This window comes from Elgaria multicarinata, chromosome 7, assembly GCF_023053635.1.
Source record: "Elgaria multicarinata webbii isolate HBS135686 ecotype San Diego chromosome 7, rElgMul1.1.pri, whole genome shotgun sequence".
Classification (NCBI taxonomy): domain Eukaryota; kingdom Metazoa; phylum Chordata; class Lepidosauria; order Squamata; family Anguidae; genus Elgaria; species Elgaria multicarinata.
Genome location: NC_086177.1, coordinates 34,214,059 through 34,227,925, shown reverse-complemented (window position 1 = coordinate 34,227,925; position 13,867 = coordinate 34,214,059).

Here is a 13,867-nt window from a genome sequence, read left to right as displayed (position 1 = left end):
TATACTGCTTTCATAGTGGAATATCTGGCTTGGTGTAGATGAGCCCTTATTAGTCATACTTCGAGAAGACTCATTGAAGTCAATGGACTTAAGTTAGTAATGGCCAACTTGAGTAGGACAGCTTTGAGTTCAGTGGGTCTACTGTAACTAAGGCCATAGCTAGACCTAAGGTTTATCCCTGGATCATCCAGGGGTCAAACCTGTTCATGTATGCGACACACACGGGATCCAGTGCTCAGGCAGGGGCGAACCCTGGATGATCCCAGGATAAACCTTAGGTCTAGCTGTGGCCTAAGACTGCATCTGGAACCACTTCTGCCCCTTGTCCATGCTGGCTGGGGCTTATGAGAACTGTAGTCCATAAACATCCGGAGGACACATCTTCAAGGACGGGATTCTTTCTTTCTTCAAGGGCACGAGGTGGGATTTTTCTCCCCTCTTGTACCTGTCTTCGAATGGCTGCAGGATTACTAGTCAACATGCTCAGCCTGGAGGGAGCTGCTCGGGTTGACAGCGTGGAAGCGGGAAAAGTGTGAAAAACAAACAAACGCTTGGAAAGTGAACGTTCGTTAAGCCAATTCCCTTGACAGCACCCATTGGCTGATACAGTTACCAGGATTCCATATACAGACAACGTGCTTGTTCATCTAAGCCTCATCTAAGCTTCATCTAGAAGATGAACATCTAGATTGTTCATCTAACAATCTACGCATTGTTAAAAAATGGAGTAATTCCTCCCAATATTATCCTATGAAGACGAACATTCACGCGTTCGAATATTTCTCCATCTCAAAAACTCAGTGCTTTTCCAAGCCAGGCTGGAATCCTCCTACGTGACATCTGTGTTTCTGTGTGCAAGGAGATTTGATTTAAATCTATCCCTCCCTTCCTCCCTCCCTCCCTCCCTCCCTCCCTCCCTCCCTCTCTCTCTCTCTCTCTCTCTCTCTCTCTCTCTCTCTCTCTCTCTCTCTCTCTCTCTCTCTCTCTCATAGTATTCCTTCCACCGCTTTCCACCTGTAGCCTGAAGTGGTAGGCTCTTAGAACATTTTTTTCGGGGGATGCGCTGTTTGTCTAGACTAGCCCTAAATTCTAACACACCTAGTATGATGCCATTGCGGCTTCCTAGTAAGATTTAAGACTCTGGTGAAGTGGTTAATCAATGAAATCACAGATTTTATTCAAATATAGATTCATTGTATGTCTGCTTTCCCCCCCTTTTCTTTCCGAACTGAGGCTTCTGCTGATGAAAAAGCCCGTTCTGTGTTGCCACTCTTGTTGCCAATAGTCTGTAGATTTCCACACCCAGAAGACGCTGGAGGAAACTTTCTGAAGAATGCTCAGTCTGTCATTTTCACGCCAGAGAAATTGGTCTCCTCCTAAACTATTATTTATTTGTTCACTTCCGTTTTACCCCCAAGGCCAAAAAAGAGGCATGCCGAGATCAGTCAAAAGACAGTCCCTGCCCCTAGGCTTCCAATCTAAAAGACACGACATGAAAGGAAAAGGGATTGGGAGAGAGGAGGAAAAAGTCAGACTATCTTCAGAATATCAGCCCTGTGATATTGTAATACTAATTTTCAATATGCTTGCTTACCGGTCTTTCAAAGCAAAGACGTGCAACCCGGATGTTATAAGCACGTTTACTGAAAATAACGAGTCATCCCGTGTTCAACCGCGCTTACTCTCAAGGAAGCTACCTAGGATTGTAGGTGTGCGCAGCCCCTTCTGCGCAGCATTTAAGCTGCAATCCTAAAGGCCTTTACAAGGGCGTAAACCCCATTGAACTTAGCGGGGCTTACTTTCAAATAAACAACATATAGGAGTGCAGGGCTAAGCATTGATTCCGACGGATTTGGCGGATCGAGAGGCACGGCTGCAGTCCTTTGCAAACTTACCTGGTCGTGAGCCTCACTCGAAACAGTGGGGGTAAACATGGAAAAGATGGGGAGGGGAAAACTATGATTGTAAGCAACATTGCTTGGAAAACTTTTCGAATTGAGACCCAATTCACTTCGGAAATGTGGGTGTGTTTAGAAGGACACGGATCCAGCCTGGAGATCCGAAGGTAGGGCGACCATACTGAAAGGAGGACAGGGCTCCTGCATCTTTAACAGTTGTATTGAAAGGGGAATTCCAGCTGGTGTCATTTGTATGCAGGCAGCGCCTGGTGAAATTCCCTCTTCATCACAACAGTTAAAGCTTCACTAGCTATACTAGAGTGACCAGATACAAAAGAGGGCAGGGCTCCTGCAACTTTAACTGTTGTGATGAAGAGGGAATTTCACCAGGTGCTGTATGCATACAAATGACACCTGCTGAAATCCCCTTTTCTACACAACTGTTAAAGATACAGGAGCCCTGTCCTCCTTTTCGTATGGTCACGCTATTCATAAGCTGTCTAGTCCGACGCGATCCTGTTTAAACCAGTGCTATTCTAGAGACAGATGGTTCGAGCACAGCAACAAGGTTTGCCGGTAGGCTTACAACCACCACCCCTCTGTTGGCCTTAATGGGGGCTTCTCTATTCTAAAGCCAAAGGCTTTTAGCTTCACTGACTTGTGGATCGACCCTTTAATTCATCAGGGGTAAATGCCATGTCTCCCAGCGCTCTGGTTCCTTCCCTCACACCCACGCACGATTTGAGACTGGCGTGATTTCAAGCCTGCGGTTCTAAACAGGCGTGATCCACAGGCAGCCAATTCCTTGGAATCCAGAGAACTTCTTTCCCAGCTCATATGAGTTTAGGATCGTGGGTTAAGCGTTTCATTCAGTTGAACGCAACAGAAAGGAACTTTCTCCCCACCCCGCATCAAGAGAAACAACTGTTTCCCTCGCTCGCTGGCTTTTTGGCCCACGCTGTCAAAAACACCCTTCCCCATCCTGTTATTTGCAATCCCGAGTGGGATGTTCTTCTGTGGAGTGGATGCCACCACCTTGCAGCTAGACAAGAGCAAACATCGCGCAGCTTTTAACGGAACGCGTTTGCACCCTTGGGAAAGTTGGTCGTGCTTAAAAGTCCCTTTGATAAGGGTGGTATTTGCCGCGCAATCCTATGTGCGTTTGCTCGAAAATATAAGGCCCGTTTTTACTAAAATGGCACAGGATTGCGATTAATCATCGTGACTCGGCATCCATTGCTTCAGCTGCACTGCCCCCTAGTAGTTAAGCGGAACACCCGTTGCCATATCCGACTTCAGCCAGGACGCGAAACTCCGGCAGGTGCGTTGAATGGCTGGCAAGTCCGTCCTGGGGAGCGATGAGGCGTCCCTTTTCCAGTGGAGGCTGGTGGCTCCGATTTCGGTGGGGCTGTGAATCCACTCCGGATTTCAGTCAGAACCAGCCAGCACTCTAAAGGAGGTTCCAAGTCCTGCTTCTAACTGAAACCTAGAATGGATTCACAGCCCTACCGAAATCGGAGCCACCAGTCTCCACTAACTTCCCCCCATGCATAAGTTTCACTTCTCAGGGAGAGAGGATCCCCGCATCAGGTTCCGCTCCAGGACACACACAAGACAGGGCAGCAAACCAGCCTTAGGCCAGGTGAGACGATTTGTCCATTTAAGCCAGGATTGGCAGCATCTCCGCCAGGGTTTCAGACACGGGGGTTTCCAGTCACTTGCTACAGGATCCTTAACTGGAGATGTGGCCAGGGACTCTCTGCGTGCAAATAAACTGCCCTGTGCGCTCCTTGCTCAGTCTTGCAAACCTCTGGATAATTCCATTGAATTCAATGGGGTTTGCTTCTAAAGTCAACATGCACAGCATCGGGCTGCATGAGTGTTAAACAGAAGAGAGAATACTGGATTATGTACTTTACGTTAGTATCTCAAAAACAGGTAGAATTGTGTATGTGTACCATTTGCCGTATTGTGTGGTGTAGTATTTGCTGTACTGGAAGACGCAACAGCCCCCTTCCCCCACGATTTTAGAGTATTTCCAAGAATCTCATGGCTCCCAGTGAGTCTTCAGTAGAGTAAGAGGCCGCATTGATGTCATTGGGGCTGTAGAACATTTTGGAGTTCTACAGCCCCAATGTCCAAACTTAAGTGTGTTTAAGTCCCACTGACTTGACATGGACGCTTCACTTTAAATCAATGGGACTTCAAAAGTGTCTAACTTGAATTGGATCGCCCAAGTCTTTCGCATTTGTTTTATATATCAAGGTACATTTGAAACGTTTAGCTACTGCCTTTTCCTTTTCCTTAAAAGAAACAACAACCCACTTGGAAATGTGTGAAAAAGAGAGGACAAGAGGAATAGAACATAACGTGGTTTGCATTAAAATGCCATCTCCAATAATAATAATAATAATAATAATAATAATAATAATAATAATAATAATTTATGAAGAGGACTTTGTTGAACATTCAAAGGCACTGTATAAATTTTACATGTTTTATTTATATAGTATAAGATAAGCATACACAAAGAAATGCATATTAAGAGAGATCACTACAATTCAATGGGCCTACTCAGAAGTAACTCCCATTATAAGTTCCTGCTTCCCTGGTAGGTAGTTATTTATAGGATTGCAGCTGATAGATAGTGCACATAAGCACACTGCTCTGTCTCTTCATATGTGTATCCCGTTATCAAAATCCATCCAGCCCACTCCTAAGAGATATCAGCTCACCTACAAGGGAATAATATGCTTACTTACTAGAAAGTAAGCTCCACTGAACTCAGCGGGACTTACATCTGAGTAAACATATTTAGGCTCGACACTCACTGATAATCAGACCGGATTTGCCTCTATGTAATTAGGGTTTACAAGGAATGAAAGCCTCTAACCCAAGTTAAACCTCCACACTGTTTCATTTTCGACCTTATTGCCATTTTCAGAGGGGTCGATTCGGATTGATTATCTGTTGTCAGGATCGACACGAGAAACTTTTTAATAACTGTCCTCCCCATAAATAATCCACCCCCAGTTCAAATTGTCATGGGTAGCAAAGGTTAAACAGGTATGTAGCCTAAAGTTATGCATAATTATTCAGAAACCCCACTGAGTACAATGAGATTTACAAGGAAGTAAAATGCACCTAAGAGTACAACCTTAATGTCCATTGATTTCCACGGGGAAGCCTGGACTACATATTAAACTCTTTGCATTGATTTTAATGGAAATTTTACTTTGGGAAATCAATTTCCAGCCTATCTGGAGATGCCTCTTGAACAAGGAAGGCTTTCGTAGAAATGGGTTTCCACTCTCCTCTGACGATTCGTAATTCCGCAGCAGCAGGAAGCGGAGATGCAGTCTTACTTCCTCAACTAAGTCCCAACTTCTAGTAAAACCAACACATCGGACACTTGTTACACTGGCAGCCTTTGTGCTAGGACAGGCGTTTTGACTAACAAAGAAGTTATCTCCAAAGTGTTCCCTCTTGTTCCTCAGCCTCCACTCCCCACATGTATTTATACGGTTTTCCTCCAGGGCAGATTAAACTTTGACAGGAATGGATAAGTGGTGATTTTGTCTCCTTTGATGGCGGAAGTGCTGTGTAAACAGAAGGAAAATCTCAGGCTGATCATGGTCATGCATCAGCAGCGACTTGCGATATTCAACCGAAGAATCCTCCAGCAGCTCTATTTGTGCGGGGCGGGGGCGGGGGGAGGAAAGCCTCCAGTCGTTGTGGAATCGACAAAAGAAATGGTCGAAAGAAAACAACCCTTGTGGCTTTGTATTTGAGGGTTGATGCATTTCAGGGCCTTTGAACCCCAAGATTTATTAATCCGAAGTACTTGGATTTAAACACGTTTAATTCCACCCACCCACCCATACATATCAACCCGGCTGAGTTAGAGCAGAATCACCTGAGCCTTCCGTCTGCACACCCTTTCCATCGATCTCCACCCACGTCCCACCTGTGTTCAGGATCGGGGTTAAACATTCCCTCTTCATTTACATGGGAGGCTGCAGAGAATCTCTATCAAACTGCTCAACAAGAAAACTTAGACTATGCTGAAGCTCCCTGAGCTGCTGATTTCCTCTCGAACATAAAACGCCTAGTTTATGAGCAAGACACGAAGCTGCCTTGTTTTGGAAGGCACACGACACCCTAAATTGCCTTAACAGCGCAGTCCGACGCCTGTTTAGACAGAGAAAAGGTCCTGCTCTTCCCAGCGCAATCCTATGCATGAGCACAATCCTATGCATGTTTAGGCAGAGAAAAAGGTACTACAATTCCCAGCATTCACCAACCAGCCATGGCTGGCTGAGGAATGCTGGGAGTTGTAGGACTTCTTTTTCTGTCTTAGCATGCATAGGATTGCGACCTTAGGAGAGAGTTCTCAAAGTCTTATTCCCAAATGCCACCGTTAGTAATATTAGTGCAAGAGAAATCTCCTTACAGCAATTGTGTAAGTTGTTAACAGGCAAATCTATAAAAGTGGGTACTTCCATTCGCTACTAGGAGCTCCAAGCCATTAGGACAGTAGAGCCAGGATGGAATGTTCCCACTCCGCACCACAACACCCATTCTAGAATTCTAGCTCTAATTTGCGTGCGGAGCTTTTAGGGAGGTTCCGATTGACTTCTGATGCGCATACTCGATTTGAAACGCTGGTGTATACAGGGTTTGGAACGCTTTTGCCAGCAGGCGCAGGTTTATTTATTTATTGCATTTATATCCTGCCTTGCGTACATAATCCTCCTCCTCTTCATTTTATCCTCACAACAGCAACCCTGTGAGGTAGGTTGGGCTGAGAGTCTGTGACTGGCCCAAAGTCACCCAGTCCATGACCGAGTGGGGACTAGAACCTGGATCTGCCGACTCCCAGTCCAACACTTTAGCCACTACACCACACTGGCTCTCAACTTAGGATCTTTCCAACTCACTCACCTTTTAGAATACGTTTAAGGAGAGGGAAGCAGGAATAACAGTTTGGACTGGCAGTGAGTAGCAAACTTGGCAAACATTATCACCATCCTACTTTCCAGAAGACAAATTCCGGAACAAATGTAATACATTTGTTCCGGAATAGCAGCTTGCATGTAGACACACGTAAATGTATACATTCAAAACAGAAAATGCGCTCGCATTTACAGGTCCCGTAGGCGTGTTTACTGGGGTACAAGTCGCAGTAGGTTCCATGGAACTTACTCCAAAGTCATCCTAGCCCAGGGTAACTATAAACACAAGGTATACCAGGTGGTGGGAATATATTCACGTGTCGGTTGTGGTAACATGGGTTGGAATCGGCCGTGGAAATGAACCCTGCCAAAAAGTGTAAACGGAGTGCATTTGAGGAGATACACCCGGGCACGACCCAGCAAAAGACAACTGTTTTAAGTCTCTTGGACTACAAGGAGAGACACTGAAAGAAACGTTTAGCTTCCCACGAGACCTAAAAAAGCATCACCTTGGCTGGATCGTGCCCTTTCTCTCTGGTGCTCAGCTAGGAGAATGTTGAGTGGTATGCAAGGAATACTTCGGAAGGCACCTATTCTACTCAACACCTTAATTTTGCTCAATTAGTTTTGCTAAAAGAAAATCTCCCCCAAACGGCTGCAATCTGCAGGGTGCAAAAGGTGTGTATTCCTTAGAGATGCCACATGCGACCACCTCCTTTCCACCCCCAGAGAAACGTGCTCATGATTTAATCCCAGATCCTTGCTAACTTCCCAGCCTCCTTTCGGCCGGGGGAAGAATCCCACCTTTTAGAGGAGGAGAGAAATTAATTAATTGCTGCTACTTCGCCACCTACTATAATCTGACCGACTCGCGCGCATCCAACCTCACCGAGTGTGAATCGCGCGTTTGGCGGTTCCTTCTTCTCCAGCCGCAAAGCAACAACAGGTCGTCGGAGCGGAAGGAAAAGCGAGGCGCTGGAGCTGCGATAAAAGATCGGAACCATTTCCTCCGCGGGGGGGGGGGGGGAGAGTACAGCGAAAGCTAGCGGGAGGGAAGGGCTCGCTATCTACTGCCCCCGATCCTAACACTGCCTTGGAAATTATGTCCTGCTGGTTTCATTTAACATCACCCACGATCCAATCAAGAAAGCGAGAAGCGGGGAGCTGGATTAACCCAAAGGCCTAGTCCAGCATTCTGTTCCCACAGTGGCCAAGTGGAGATTGGCGGTTCCGATTTCGGTAGGGCTTTGAATCGAATCTGGGCTTTAGTCAGAACCAGCCAGAACTCTAAGGTCTTGAACCCACAAAGTAGGTTCAGTGCCCTGAAGAGCTCCTTTAGCGTTCTGGCTGAAACCCAGAATGGATTCACAGCCCCACCGAAATCGGAGCCAGCAGCCTCCACTGGGCCAACCTCAGGAGTCCCCAACAAGACAATGAATGCAATAGCTCGTGTTTCAGTATTTAGCCTCATATTGCCTCCGGTACTGGAGGCAATACATAGCCATCATGACTAGCAGCCCTTCATAGCCTCATCCTCCAAAGTTCTGGGTGACTCTGCCCCATTGAACCAATGGCACAAGCTGATCGCAACTCCCTTAAGGCTGCCAACCTATGCACACTTACCTGGATGGAAGCCCCATTGAAGTCAATGGGGCTGACTTCTGCACAGGGACGACCGGACTGTGAATGGCGCTAACTTGAGCAAGACTGGGGCCAGTGTGTTGAGCCTGGTGTTGTGGGGGCTGGGCTGGGCAGGGGGGAGGGACATTGGCACTGGGACTCATGAGACCAAATGCAGACCTAAAAACTCGTGGTCCCCCATATTGTTGGGTAATCTGCAATACTGTGCCTAGTACAGCATTAGCTCTAAATGCTGCTAACCAGCAAGTAGCAGGTAGCCCTGTGATTCACATGGACTAGTCGCTCATCAGCCATTTGTTTTGAGGCCGGTTGACATTTATTTAGTCAAGTGAAGAGAGGCATGGTAGAGTGTCATCATCACTGTATGAACAGTGTGGACAGTATGAACTTTTTCTAGTTATCTCATCCTCCTCCTCTCCAATGGTTTTAATTTGCAGTAGGTTAGGGACTAACTTTAGACAAGGAAAGGCACAATTCAGTTACCGCATGAGAAGTACCATCCTGGACATGTTTACTCAGAAGTCAGTTGTACTAAATTCAATGGGATTTTATCCCAGTAAGTTGGTATAGCATTGCATCTCAGCACCAGATGCTGGGAAGAAAGAACCAGGAAAGGCTGTGAGCCTGTGAGCTCCCAGAGACAACTGTTAGCAGAAGAACCCTGGATGAGCGGGGGGGGGGGGGGGGCTGGGGACATTAGTTGAACCTCCAAAGCAGGTCATATCTTCTTAAATTGCAAGTCCCATTGCTTGCAGTAGAATTTACTTCCAAAGCAATGGAGGCTGGTGGCTCTGATTTTGGTGAGGCCACAAATCCATTCTGGGTTTCAGTCAGAATTCTAAAAAAGCTATTCAAGGTGCTGAACTTAATAGGTTTAGCACCTTGGATTCCTCCTTTTGAGTTCTGTCTAGTTCTGACTAAAATCCGCCATGGATTCACAACCCCACAGAAATCAGAGACATCAGCCTGCACTAGGGGCGTGCACGGACCCCCCCACCGCTCCGCTTCTCTTCCAGATCTGCATTTTGCAGATCAGGCTGCTTCGCTCCACCCCCGCTCCACCTATGTCCGCTCCGCTCCACTGCGGAGCTCTGGATCCGGATCGGAGCTCTGTTTTTTCTCCCATAGGCTTGCATTGAAAGCTAAAAAACTATACAACTTTTTTTCTGTTAAAGTTAGAAACCTCATGTTTGGCACCATGACACCTCATGGATGTATACATACTCACACCATTTCATGCCAATCCCATCATCCCCTGATTTTTGGGGATTTTTTGAAAATTGGGCACCCCATTCACACCCCTTTCGATAGCTCCGTCAATTTGCACATTAGAAACCTCAAACTCACCACCATGATAGCTTATCCAGGGCTACAGATGCATGCCAAGACTCAAGGCAGTCCCATCATCCCCTGATTTTTGGCGGGGCTCTAACCTCTAACGCACCACCCATAACCCTAATTCACACCCCTTTCGATAGCTCCGTCAATTTGCATGTTAGAAACCTCAAACTCACCACCATGAAAGCTTACCCATGTGTCCACATGGACGCCCAGACTCAAGGCCATCTCATCATCCCCTGATTTTTGGGGATTTTTTGAAAATCGGGCACCCCATTCACACCCCTTTCTATAGCTCCATCAATTTGTACGTTAGAAACCTCAAACTCTGCACTATGACAGCTTATCCAGGGATACACATGCATGCCAAGACTCAAGGCAGTCCCATCATCCCCTGATTTTTGAGGAATTTATGAAAATCGGGCACCCCATTCACACCCCTTTCGATAGCTCCATCAATTTGTACGTTAGAAACCTCAAACTCTGCACTATGACAGCTTATCCAGGGATACACACGCATGCCAAGACTCAAGGCAGTCCCATCATCCCCTGATTTTTGAGGAATTTATGAAAATCGGGCACCCCGTTCACACCCCTTTCGATAGCTCTGTCAATTTGCAAGTTAGAAACCTCAAACTCACCACCATGACAGCTTATCCAGGGATACACATGCATGCCAAGACTCAAGGCAGTCCCATCATCCCCTAATTTTGGGGGAATTTATGAAAATCGGACACCCCATTTTCAGACATGGGCTGTTCTCCGACGGTTTGACAGATAAAAAAAATTGAAGCAGGCACCCTCCCAGATGCCACCCTAATACTAATTATAATATGTATAAGAATATACTACTACTACTACTAATAATATGTATAAGAATATTACTTATACTATATGTAGGGAAATTGGACAAGAAGTGTGTATGCTTTGCCCAAACAGGATTTGAAATGCTCAATCTGTGGCTTTTGCACTTCACAAACAGTGCACACAGCACACTCACACAATAACACAGTCACACACACAGTCCAAGTAACAGAGAGAAGAAATAGAGAATATATTTTTTTTGTATTTTTTTTTGTATTTTTTTGTATATAGAAGGAAGAAGGAAGATGAAACACAGTCAGGCTTTAAGAGAGGGGGGGAACAACCAACCAACCAACCAAACAAACACTCCGAAATTTAAAAATAAAGTTTATATTAAATCAAAGTAAGGGAAAAACACAGAGCAAACTAAGCAAAAAGTCAGAAAGAAGCAAACAAACACACACACCCCAAGCTAAATCCTAAATCTATCTCCAAACACAGCAGCAGCAGCACCTAGCTAGCTCCTCTCCCCACGAACGCCAAAACCCACAAGATGCTAAGAGCTCAAAGCTCTGAGGGTGACTCTTCCTTAGTCCCCCCCTCGAACGCTGGGATTGGAGGATGCTTCATGAGGTAATCAATTCTCATCAGGATTGGGAGTTGTATGTGCCTGTCATCGCTTCAAAAAAACAAAAACAACAAACAAACAAATGCCAGTTTACCCGCTGTCCCTCTTTGCTTACCCAATTTTTTTAAAAAATATAGCAAGTGAACCGCACCACGCAGAGAGCTGAGAGTAGGCTCAAGATGACCCCCATCCACGACTCTCTAAGCACAAGAATTTTCAGAACGATAGCTTCAAAAACAACACAGTTATCCCCTATTCTTTTCCGCAATGCAATCCTATGGGCGAAATGTTTCAAAATGGCGATCGGAGCGGTCCGCGGACCTTGCTTCTAGGGGTCCGTGGTCCGCTTCTACTCCGCCTCTGGGCAAGGCGGAGCAGGCCAATTCTCTTCTGATTCGCCGCTTCTAATCGGAGTGGAGCACATGCCTAATGCGTACATCTTCCAGTAAAGGGGTCCTTCTTCTAGCTCAAGTGTGGGCGGCTTGTGGCCTTCCAGATGTTGCTGGACTTCAGCTCCCATCTCTCACCCAAAGTACCAGAACACCATTTGAGTCTAAGAGGGCTTGCATAGTGGTCCTAAATATACGTCACATTTAGGGTCTCGGCTCGCTTTGCACCTTTGGCACCTGACCTGTTTCAGACTCCGCGTCACACATTGCAGCTCCCTCTATTGAGATAAACCAATTTAACCTTCAACGGGATAAGCATTCAGTGCTCTTGCACCAATTCAATGGGACAATATTGACTAACCTAAACACTTCATTTCAAATGAATCCAACTGAACAGTTTCCTTCTTAAACCAGCAGTTAGGGCATGGAGCATTAACAGAGGGTAGCAAGTAATTGGTAAAGCAAAAACGTTGCACCAGTAGTTCACAACTGGGAAAAACACTAAGAGTGAATCCGGCAGGTATTTAAGTTTCCTTTCTTGCTGGTTAATTTGACAGCAGGGGTACTGAAGATCTTTCAGCCCAAGGGCCTAATTCAATTTCCTAGAAGCTTTCCAGGCTCATTTCAGTGGGTGGGTGGAGCCAGAGGCAAAGGCGCTGGGGCCAAAATTACCCCAAACACCAGTCTGTTGTAGTTTTTACTGCCAGTAACTAAGCCTTGGGGGGTGGGGGTGGAGGGGGCATTTTAACCTTTTAGAATGGAGGTTTCCTGGTTTTTGTGCAGCCTTTCCCCCCAATTATCAGGGGTTAAGGGGGAAAGGGGTGGGCCAGAGGAAGGGAGCATGCCCCTCTCGGGAATCTGGGGGGATGGTTTGAGATCTGGGCCTAGGGTTTCCCACCCCTGCTTTAGAAGCTCTGGGAGGAAATTGTGACTGCCATCCACCAGGCAATTCAGCCAAAGAACTGTAAATCAAGTCAATTTATGCAAACGTCTGCAATCCTCTAGCCTACACATGTACATGAAAATAGATCAGTAGACCTCTGGGTAAACAATCATAGGAAGGGGCTGCATCTGGGAAGCAAATCCCATCGACTGAACTGCCTGCTCTGTAGCAAACATGCAGACGAGGCGGCTTTCACTTGGGGAAGGAAGGTGACTAACTCAATGCGGTAGGATGAACTTTCCCCACAGGTTAAACTGCAATCTTCAAACAGTAGAGGTTGGTGGTTCCGATTCCAGTGGGGCTGTGAATCCCTTCTGGGTTTTAGTAAGAACCATCCAGAACCCTAAAGAAGCTATCAAAGGTGCTGAACCCATCCAACTGCTTTAGAGTCCTGTCTGTTTTAGACTAAAACCCAGATGGGATTCACAGCCCTACCAAAATTGGAGCCACCAGCCTCCATAGCCTATATGTACTCTTTCCTGGGAGTAAGTCCCAGTGAACTCAGGGACTTACTCCCAGGACTTATATATTACTTTTATATTGCTCCATTTTTTTCTCTTGCAAGGAACTCAAGGCAGTTCGCATAGTCCTCCTCCTCTCCATTTTATCTTCACAACAACCCTGTGAGGTGTGCTGAGAGTCAGTGCCTGGCTCAAAGTCACCCAGTGAGCTTCATGGCCCAGTGGGGCCTAAAACCGGATCTCCTGAATCCCAATCCAGCACTCTAACAACTACACCACCCTGAGTTACTAGACGTGAACAGGATCGCCCTGCTCAAATGCCAGATTTTGGGGCTCCTGTTCTTTTAGCTCGGATGCTGGAGCCAATGAGGGACCATCGTCCTTCGCCACCCAGTCTGGTCTGGAGCGCCTGGGCCCAGCTGGAGCTCAACGCACTATCATCATGATAATAGTGGCTGTTAATTTGCAAATATTTGGCTGGGGCCGCGTTCCTGCCTCCCCCAGTCCTACTCCCCCCCCCCGCGGGGATCGGAATAGTAACAGTTAATAGAATGAACTCCTACCTTTGTGTAGGGAAAGATGCTCCCGTCCCTAGAAGCTTTGTTGTTTCTCGGCTATCAGACACCTCCGCCTTAAGGGCGTTTGCAAAGCCACCGCCTCTTTCTGGAGGGAGGGGACCGTTTCCCAAGGAGGGGAAATGTCCCATGAGTTCCTGGCGTCCAACTCCGGTTCCGACCCATTAGTTGAGGCTGATGTAGGCCCAGCGACTTAAAATGAGGGTGTGTGTGTGGAGAGAAAGCCGGTTGCACT